Genomic DNA, 9,812 nt, shown 5'->3' with positions numbered 1-9,812 from the left:
CAAAGCCTCACGGCAAGGTGGCATATTTCTTGGCAGTTTTTTTTTACACCCACCTCGCTCGATTATGATGGGTGGGATCAACCCACAATCCCCCCTGTACTACCACACCAATGACTTCATCCCTGGCCTCATTACAATGCCACCATCTCCTGCACTGGTATGCAACCCAAACACACCTCTGCAGGCACACACACACACACACACACACACACACACACACACACACACACACACACACTCACAAACAAACCCATGCACACTTACACACACGCCAAAGTCTCACTAAGGAAGAGTCCCTCCTTCCAAAAAAAAAAAAAAAAAAAAAAAAAAAAAAGACAGACTCAGGGCCCAAACCCACAAACCCACAAGTGTAGTTCAGTGCAGTGGACGCTCTGACAAATCTATTTGGGGCAAATTGTCAGTGAGAAACTTCCGCTCGAACTGCCTTGGACAAAACTGGCTGTTGGGGAGAGCAAATCCCGCTGCATGAGGGTGGGGGACAATGGGGGGCGAATGTGTTGATGTGCGGCCGGTGGCTGGGGAGGGACAATGGACGGATTAGTCAGTCCCCTGGCTGACTGATTTGAGATGGCTCCTCTCAGCCTCTCACCGTGGGGAGTCCCATTGTCCCGCTCCTGATTCCCACTTCTCACAAACTCCAAACAAAAGTCAATCTCTTTCTCAAGGGGGGGAAAAATATCGACCCGTGTTTCAGCTCGGGAAAGTGACTCAAAAACTTATTTGCGAGAGATGGCTGACTCCCTAACTCCCCTTCCTTTCTTTATGTCTTTTTTTTTTTTTTTTGCTCCCCCCTCTGCCTTCGACCTCCTCATTTGCGGTCTTTATTGCGCGGTGGTTGTGGATAGTGGGATGTTGAATGATCCCAGTTTTTCAGACTCGAGTGGGGCTGAGGCACCTGTTGGAGGCTTAGAGGCGGCTTTGCGGCCTGGGTCATTAATATTAAAATATACAGAGATGCCATCACGGGCTGGTCTGAAATCGGTCTGATGTCGCCCCTGGGTTCCCCCTCTGGATGGACCTCTGCTTTCAGTCACTCGTGAAGAGCCTTCTTTTCTTTCTTTTTTCCTCTGTCTTTTCTCTTTCTTTTTTCCCCCTGTAAAGACTCGTTAACAAATTATGACAGCTGAGCAGAGGGGCTTAGGCTGTTCACACTGCAAAGACAAACATGTGGGAGCCGAGGAGCCGCAGACGTGATCAATGCATCTACAGTTCGTATAATATTCTGTGTTTAGTCTGTTTCTGGGCCAGGGCTGGCTAGAGTTGCATAATCAGGTTTCACTCATTTATGATTGACCAGATAATAACACCTAACAACATCTAATAATACCTGCTGTTATTGATGCAGGACTGTGTTGTGAGAAAGATTCAGCTCCTGGATTGTAATGAAATGTAAGGAGAGGTAAAAAGTCCGAAAGATAAAATAAATATGAAGTTACTCTTTGGGTTGCCGATATCTGTAACAGCCATGCAGTAGAGGAACATGAAGATGTAAAAGGACAGGTTTGTGGGTAAGAAAGATGCAAATTACACAGTTTTCAATCTTTCCCCTGTCTTTCTCATACACATCCACAAATAAGAGAAAATGAATAACAACATTTATGAATTCAACTTATGATCAAGATATTATATACTGCTATACTAGTACACTGCAGTAAGTTAGAATACTTTTGGCATACAACTATCTCAGCAGCTATGAGCACCTCCCTAAATCATGTCAGTCAAACTGACTCCTTTCTGTGGCTTCATGTACATTACAATACATTTATAAATCTGCCTTTTCTCAGTATGTATAAGTACTGTTTCACCTGAGCATTAGTAGAATATCCATCGATCAGTTCTTTCCCATTTGCAATTCATGTATGACCAATTGCTCATTACAAAGCTGCTATCAACTTGTGAAATAATCAATGATCATGAAAGAGAGTGGAGTCAGTTGAAATACAGATACCAATTACACTGACACACTTTTTTCAAAAACACAACACAGTAAAAAAAAACAAAAAACATAAAGCAAGTGCTCTTTGATTAGTTTTAGAAATAAATGAAGTACATTCAGTGTTCATTTATTTTGACTGATGATTGATGGGATTGAGCAAAAAATTGCTTTTATTTAACACAATGTAAATCATCTATTTAGTGGATTCTCGCAGCAGTGTTAGTTTCATAATATCTCATTTTATAACCACTGCATTTGGCTACTTCAGCATGATCAGGCAGGAAATCAGTTTGTGAGTAATGTAACATTTGCAGCTGGTCAGTTTTTAGATTATGATGAATCACTTTCAGTGTGTATTTCTTAAAGATTTGGCTCGATTGACAATTACGATGAATATACTTTTACCCTACAAACGTATGCACATGCAAAATAATAGATTTCTAAAGTCAAGTCAAACTTCAAACAGTTTGACTTGACTTTACTTCTTTGTGTAAGTCAAGTTGTGTTGGTTATCATGGTTTTACAATGCACATGTGTGTGCGCACACACACACACACACAAAATGAATGGTTTCTTGCTCAAACTGTTCTAGACAACTTCAAAACTGACTGGAGTTGATTAGATAATATGCTTACACACATCTCAAACACTCATGCTCTTTCTGTCTGTCTCCCTGTCACACACACACACACACACACACACACACACACACACACACACACACACACACACACACACACACACACACACACACACACACACACACACACACACTATCAGTCTCTCTCACACAGGCTTACACACACTCTCTGTGTCTGATTGACTGTCTTTAAGCAGCAGGAGTCTGAACGGCAGACAGATTAAGCGCAGAGTGCCGGTCATGTCCTCATGTCAGAGTTCACCTGCAGTTGCTCTGACAGTCTGACAGTCATCCTGTTTCAGTCTGCTCGACCCGGCCGCCTCTGTTTACTGACCGCTGGCTCCACCAGGCATCTCTGCCCCGCTGGCTCCACAGGTCAGGTTCAGCGGTCGTGGTCTGGGGTCACTGTTTCCCCTTGTCGTGACCCCTCAGGGACCCCGCATCCCAGGAGCCTCACACACACCTCAAGGGTCACACAGTAACACTCACACCAACAGACAGTCAGATGAAGTAGTGCTATTATTTGTTTCTCTGATGAGGCTTTAGTTTATGATGTATGAGGTGTAACTTGTGACTTTTTTTGTATCAAAGTTAATGCACGCCTTGATATGGATCAGTGTGCCTCAGTGTACCTATGTGTGTGTGTCTGTGTGTGTGTGTCAGGTGTGCATTTGATGACATTTGAACGTGTGCATTATTGTATTATCTCCAGGTTCTTTCTGCATTATACTTGACCATGATATAATTTTCCTGAGCAAATTATCAGAGTTGGACAGTTGGACGGTAGCTAATTGTGGCTCAACTTAACCAAACTAAGGCCAACACAACTTTAATTTAACTTTAAGTGTTGAAAAATTGTGTCACACTCATGTTGAAAGATAGCAGAAATTTAACTGACTAATTGATTTCAATGCTATCTTTAACTCAGACATATCATTCAAAGACTTTGCAAATATTTTCCTTGAGTATGAAGACCACATACACCAGAATATATTAATTTTAAATAAACAAAGCTTGGAAATCATGTAATTCTGCATGTACTCCGAAACCTCTCACCTTGATAGTTACTCTTCATTTACCAAACCATCTCAGTTTTGTTTTGAGTACACAACTAAATTACAAAATGTATGTGCTGACACTTAGTACACACAGTACAATAAAGATTTATGCTTGAATTATTAAAAATATAGACAAGATGATGCATTGTGGTTGTTTATCTGTTAGGTTTTAAATAATAAAATGGTGCAGACAGTGATGGAGTGGAAGGGAGAGTGTTTTTTTTAAAGGTAAGGATGAGGAGTGATGAAAGTGGCTGGGAGACATGGGCTCCTTTCGAACCACCCAAACAATGACGAAGGCAAAGAGGCACTTTTTTTTTCTTTTCTCCTCTCATATTCACCACATTTTCTCAATCATCCACCGCGCCACCCAGCAGTTTGGTGCTTTCCCATCCTCAAATTCCCTCAAAGTTTCAGATGCTAACAATTCAACAATGCCCAGATGCTGTCCTTTCGCCCTTTACCCCCCTCAACCCAGAGCTATCATTCATAACCTTTCTGTGGAGCCGGGAGTGAAAGAGGTGGGATAAGGGAGAGAGAGGGGGAGCGGAGAGCAACATGGCAGCTTATTTAGAAGACTTCCTTTATTGGAACATGTGCAAGCAGTTCACTCACAAAAGACTTAAATAGGATATTTTCTGTTCCCTATAGTTGCTTTCCCCTTTTAAGTGCCGAGGCAAAAAAAGTAAGTTTACAACTCCCTCCTCAATGGGGGCTCTTCACTCTCAGGTTGCGGGGACCTGAGTGACCTAGGAAAGTTAATTAGGAGGCGAACAAAGAGCGAGCTGGAGCAGAATGCCTCGCCTCTCCTCCAGCCAAAGATGTCATCCATTAATTAGGAAAATCTTTAAGGTGGCCTTATTGAATTTACAGAAAGCCCCGCGGTTGGCGGGCAACAGTTTTTTGATCAAGCCCTGACTCAAACAATGCCTTTCTGGGGGTTAAAAAAGAAGAAGAAGGGAGGAGATTGGTAGTAGGAGAAGAGAGAGGGAGAGGGAAAAGGGGGAGAGAAAGAAACGTATGGGTTTGCAGCGCAGTACAGTTTAATGGGGGGGAGCTGGCGATTGTGACAGCTCAGATTCACATGGGTATGGGGGGCATAGTTTGGGGATGATGTCATGCAAAGGCAACCTGGGGGCTTGGGAAGTAAGAAGGAGGGGGAGCTGAGCTCGAGCCACAGGGGCCACTCAAAGTTAACATCGCTGCCTGCATCTGGGCCAAGTCCTTTTCTTCTGACCCAGGAGAGGCTTTCCCCTGCGCCAAGCCCTCCACCACTCCTCCCATCCCCTCGTTCACAAATCAGAGCTTGCTTTAAAGCTAAACCCTTGCTAACTGACTAGCTAACTGCCTTTTCTTCCCTGGCCCGCTATGAATAACAAGGCCTGAGCTCTAATTCAAGTCTGTTAAAAACTTTGCCTACTCAACTGTAGGCGTGTTTAAAATTTTGTGTCAATCCAGATTTAACATTATGTTTTACAATCAAATGTAAGATAGACAGTATGTACAGCATATGACACTTTTTAACAAACAAAACATGACATTTCTATTGATGAAATTCCAGATTCAGATGATTTTCACTTCAAGACAGCCCACTCCTCCGTCAGGATCATGCCACCATCTTCACTCAGTTCCAACTTTTACTTAAAGTGACACCTTAGCTGAACGCTGCCAACAATAGCAGTCAACTCCAGGAATTAGCTGCACCCTCATCTTACATTCAACTTTCATTATTGCTAACTGCAACATATCTTCTTGAGCACTGCAATCATAGATGCAGACAAAAATAACAGCTGACAGTATTGTGTTACAAAATTAGGCTTAGGTTTACATCTTTGTGTAAACACAGGAGGACAGGAGCAACATGACAGTCAGAGGCCGGTGCAGCCAAAATTAAAAGTGAAAGGATCATCTCTACTCTGATAGTGGAGCTGATGTGGCATTGGTATCATTTTACTGCAAAAATATCTATCTTACAAAGCTTTTTTTAAACTTTAGTACTGATTTTCATTATTGTTTTCTTCATAATAGTAAAAAGTAGCCTCATCTTTTTCTTGAAAGAAAGTGGAAATATTCTGAACTAAGTGGATTCTCCATTACCCGTACAAGACAATACCACTTTATAAGAGAATAATCTTGAAGCAAGACTTGGAAGACAATCTGGATGACTCTGTAGTGATACTGCAGCAAAATTATGATAGCAAATTTATAATTTGATGTGTGGAAAATAGTAAAATAAAAGTTTATGACATATATAAGTCATATCAAACTGGCAAATCAATGCTTTTGTGAATCTATTTCTCCCCTATACTGGTAGTGTTTTTGTTGGAATATCACCCGCTGAAAGTCATTGAAACTCCCTTGTTTATTCTCCACTACATCATCAGAAACACTAAATAGTTGTAATAATGGAGTTGTATGATGTGGTCACTGAAAGTCACATGCATGTTCATGCTATATGTTGGCGTGCCGTCCCATCCCTGTCTCCAGGGTCGGACGGACGTGAACTCCTCGTCCCACCCCCTCCTGAGGGCTAATAGGAGGGGAGGGCCTATGTGTTTTGTTGCTTGTCAGAAACAATCACTCCCCGGGCCATTACATTTACAGCACGTCGTGCTTTAATTGCTGTAACGCACTGAGCTCTGAGAGGGGGAAGATGGCTCTGAGAGGCCGGGAGAGAGAGAGAGACGACTCTCACAAAATTGCTCTTCAGGGAGAGGGAGAGAGAGAATGTGTGTGTGTGTGTGTGTGTGTGTGTGTGTGTGTGTGTGTGTGTCTGTTGAGAGTTAGCCTAACAAGGAGCTGTGAAAGAGGTCTAGTCTCTATTCCAACGCAGTCAAAAAGAAAAGGCTGCATGCATGAAGTTTGGCTCGAAATGTTTCGGAGCTGACAGGACAAAATGGTTTTTCGGTGACATTCAGCTGGTAGTTCTTTTTTTTTTTTTTTTTTCATTATTCCCCCATGAAGAACGATTAAACTGAATAACAACTTTATTTATAGTGCGCCCTGCACCGCCCCCACCCCTCTCTTGTTCTCCGTCCCGGCCCACCCGTCCTCTCTGTTCTGTTTGGGCACTGGAGGTTGTCAGTCGGGGTTTATGTCCAGTTCACTGGAGCTGAAAGAAGTCAGCTTCGTGTCTTGTTATGAAACAAGACGTCTCTGCCTCTCGGGAGCGATGAGAGGTGGTGTGGGTGAGCAGGGAGCGGGACCGTCCCCTAGAGGCGACCAGCAGTGAGGAAGTCAAAGCGGCTTTTGTGTCGCTTCTGCCGGCTGCGTGTTTGGTAATTATCCCGTCTATATGGGCGCAGACTGGGCTTTCCAGGAGAGATCCGACCCAACCAGGCCACGGAAGAGTGCACAACACACCGTCAACAAAGATTAACTTCTCACAGCGCCGCCGAGATGCCTGATTGAGGGAGACACGGCAAATACATAAAGCCCTCTCTTGTGTGAAGTGCCAACGATGGGCAGATCGCCGCAGTCAAACATGTCCCCCTGTTGCTTTGACTCACTCACACCGACACCTGTAGATCCGACCGGGGCAGGTCCTGGACGGAGGAGGACAGTCAGCTCCACTGTGGTCACCATCATCATCATCACTATCATTATCATTATCACCATGTTACTCCTCTTCTCCATCCTCCCCGTCACCTTCATCACTAACATAATTCACATTATTACCAATTAGCCTATTCTCACTGTCATCAGCGCCATTATCATCACCATCCTGAATATCATCATCACCATCATCGTCATCCTCACTGTCACTATCCCCATCATTATCATTACGATCCTGCTTTTCTCCACTAGCCCTAATATTACTGCCATCATCATCATCATCATCATCATCATCATCATCATTAGAGTCAATAGCCTATAAACACTATGAAAATTAAACCTTTATCATGTTTTTTTTCCCCAACAAAATTATACGTCAAAAAAAAAAAAAAAATCTATAGGCTGTTCCCCATGGTCCACTTTTAATCAAAGTTTCTTAAATTTAGCAATTACTCTCTGGGAAGCGATCTGAAGAGCATCCGTTTCTTCTATTAAAAGTCCTTCATTGAAACCCGACTCAGATCACTCCCTTTCAAAGGCGCAGAATAGGCCTGCCTTGATCCGCATCAATTGTCATCCCGGGGCTCAGGGGCACTTCGGCGGCCAGTAGCGGGCGAAGTCAGGGCTAATCCCTGGAAAAGGGGGGAATCACGGGAGAGGAGAAAAGCAACAATAACCAAGTCAAGCGTACAAAATGAAAGCGAAATCTCTATTATCAGTCGCTGCAATTCCCAGCAAAGTGGTGAAAATCAGGGTTAGTTTGTGATTCGAGTCAGACGCGCAGGGAAGAATATGGGGTCCCTGTGGGTTGGGAGACTCACACGACGAAAAGGGCAATATTCCCGAGAAAAGGAGAAGGAGAAAGCCCCTCTCCCATCCCGACATAACCATTAAATGCAGTCTGACTTTATGTTGTATAGAGAGGGGGAAACAAGAAAAGAGGCACAGTTCTCTGATGAAAGAATGAGGTTTTTGGCGGATTAGGGACGGCCCGAAGGATGAAGAATAACTTCTGCATAGCTAACTTTACAGCCAGTTTCTCTCCCCACGCCTGTAAAGAGCCAAGTTTAAGCCTGAACCGGTTTAAGTTAACCCCTTTGTGATTGTCCCGTTTCAGATTTTCACAAAGTTTGTGAAGGCAACAATTCATATCGGGACACAAAGTGGGCTGCAGGCCAGCGCACAAACACACCAAATTATTATGACTTTATAGTAGGCCTAAAAGAAAAAAAATATTCCGTATCATTATCTTGTTTGTGCAATCTCTACCAAAAACAGTTTAAGAGATTTGTATACAGCCTAAGTATTTGCAGGGAAATTGTTCGACCCTTTTACACACCTTTTTTTCTTATCCTACAGCTTTCCTTTGGTCTGTCCCATTTTTGTCATCAGTAGGCCTACATGGATCTCTTTTATCGCAGTTGGACATAAACTAAATCTTTTTTTTTTCTTACTTGGCTATTGAATGTAGGCTATCTGATGTGCCAAATCAAGAGGAGGCTCTTGGACTGAGGCTCGCCACTCTCCTGAAGGGCTCTCATCATCACCATCATTTAATTTGTGAGCCTAATTAGTGATTTTTGTCCTCTTGGTTTCTCTATCTATCGCATGCTAATGAAGTCATTTGTTGCCATCTGAAAATAACGGTCATCTCAAATAATGATATGCCGATTTTTACTTGGCTCAGTCCTGATTAGCCTACGGTGGGAAGGGAACCAAAACTTGGTGAATAATCTGCTCAGTGTGCGGGCTGAGCCTCACCTATAGGCCTGCAACTGAAATGTGAGATTTATCCGGAAAAATTAATCCAGAAAATGTCTAATAGCCTGTACAGCAAGAACAATAGCTCTCCTACTACTTGGGCCTACTACTACTACTAACAACAACAAAAATGCTAAAATAATAATAATAGTAGGCTAGGCTAATAATAATCTGGCTAATAAGGCTAATAATAATCTGGTAACAAATATAACAAAAAACAAACAAACAAACAAACAAACAAAAACATGCTTGAACAGATCCGCACATGCAAGAGAAAATGCAACATTATTGAGGTTTTATGTCTTTGTTTCAAGGATCCACACTGCAAAACAATAATAATAATTTCTAAAAAATGTAGGCTATATAAAGGGACGAGAGACATCTGAACAATTAGGTGAACTCTGGACAGGACAAGCAGAGTTAATGAGCTGCCGGTGCCATGTGCAGTCAGAGAACAGCGTCAGGGGCCAGAATCCATATAAAAAACTGCACATTTAGCGCTAGATTTGTGCGCAGGCATTAGAATAGGTCCCTAATGCTGCACGCATTTTCTCCCGCTTATTTTCATTAGGCTCTGATGACTGCGGAATTGATGCGGCCTGCAAGTTATCAAGAGCCACTAATTTCACATTAAAGACCATTGACTGCGGTGGCTTGATTCGAGGGGGTTTTTGACAATTACCACAATCAGGATTGGAGCCCAAATCGTTTACCTTGACTCCGTGATTATTTGCTCGGAGCCGAGCGCACATTGCAAAATTGCATGGTGTCAAAACCGGTAAATAATGAGGAGACCCGGAGGAGCGGCTCCACGGAGCTCCTCCAACACACGGCCACACTC

This window comes from Myripristis murdjan, chromosome 24 (genome assembly GCF_902150065.1).
Source record: "Myripristis murdjan chromosome 24, fMyrMur1.1, whole genome shotgun sequence".
Taxonomy (NCBI): domain Eukaryota; kingdom Metazoa; phylum Chordata; class Actinopteri; order Holocentriformes; family Holocentridae; genus Myripristis; species Myripristis murdjan.
This window is presented reverse-complemented; position numbering follows the sequence as displayed.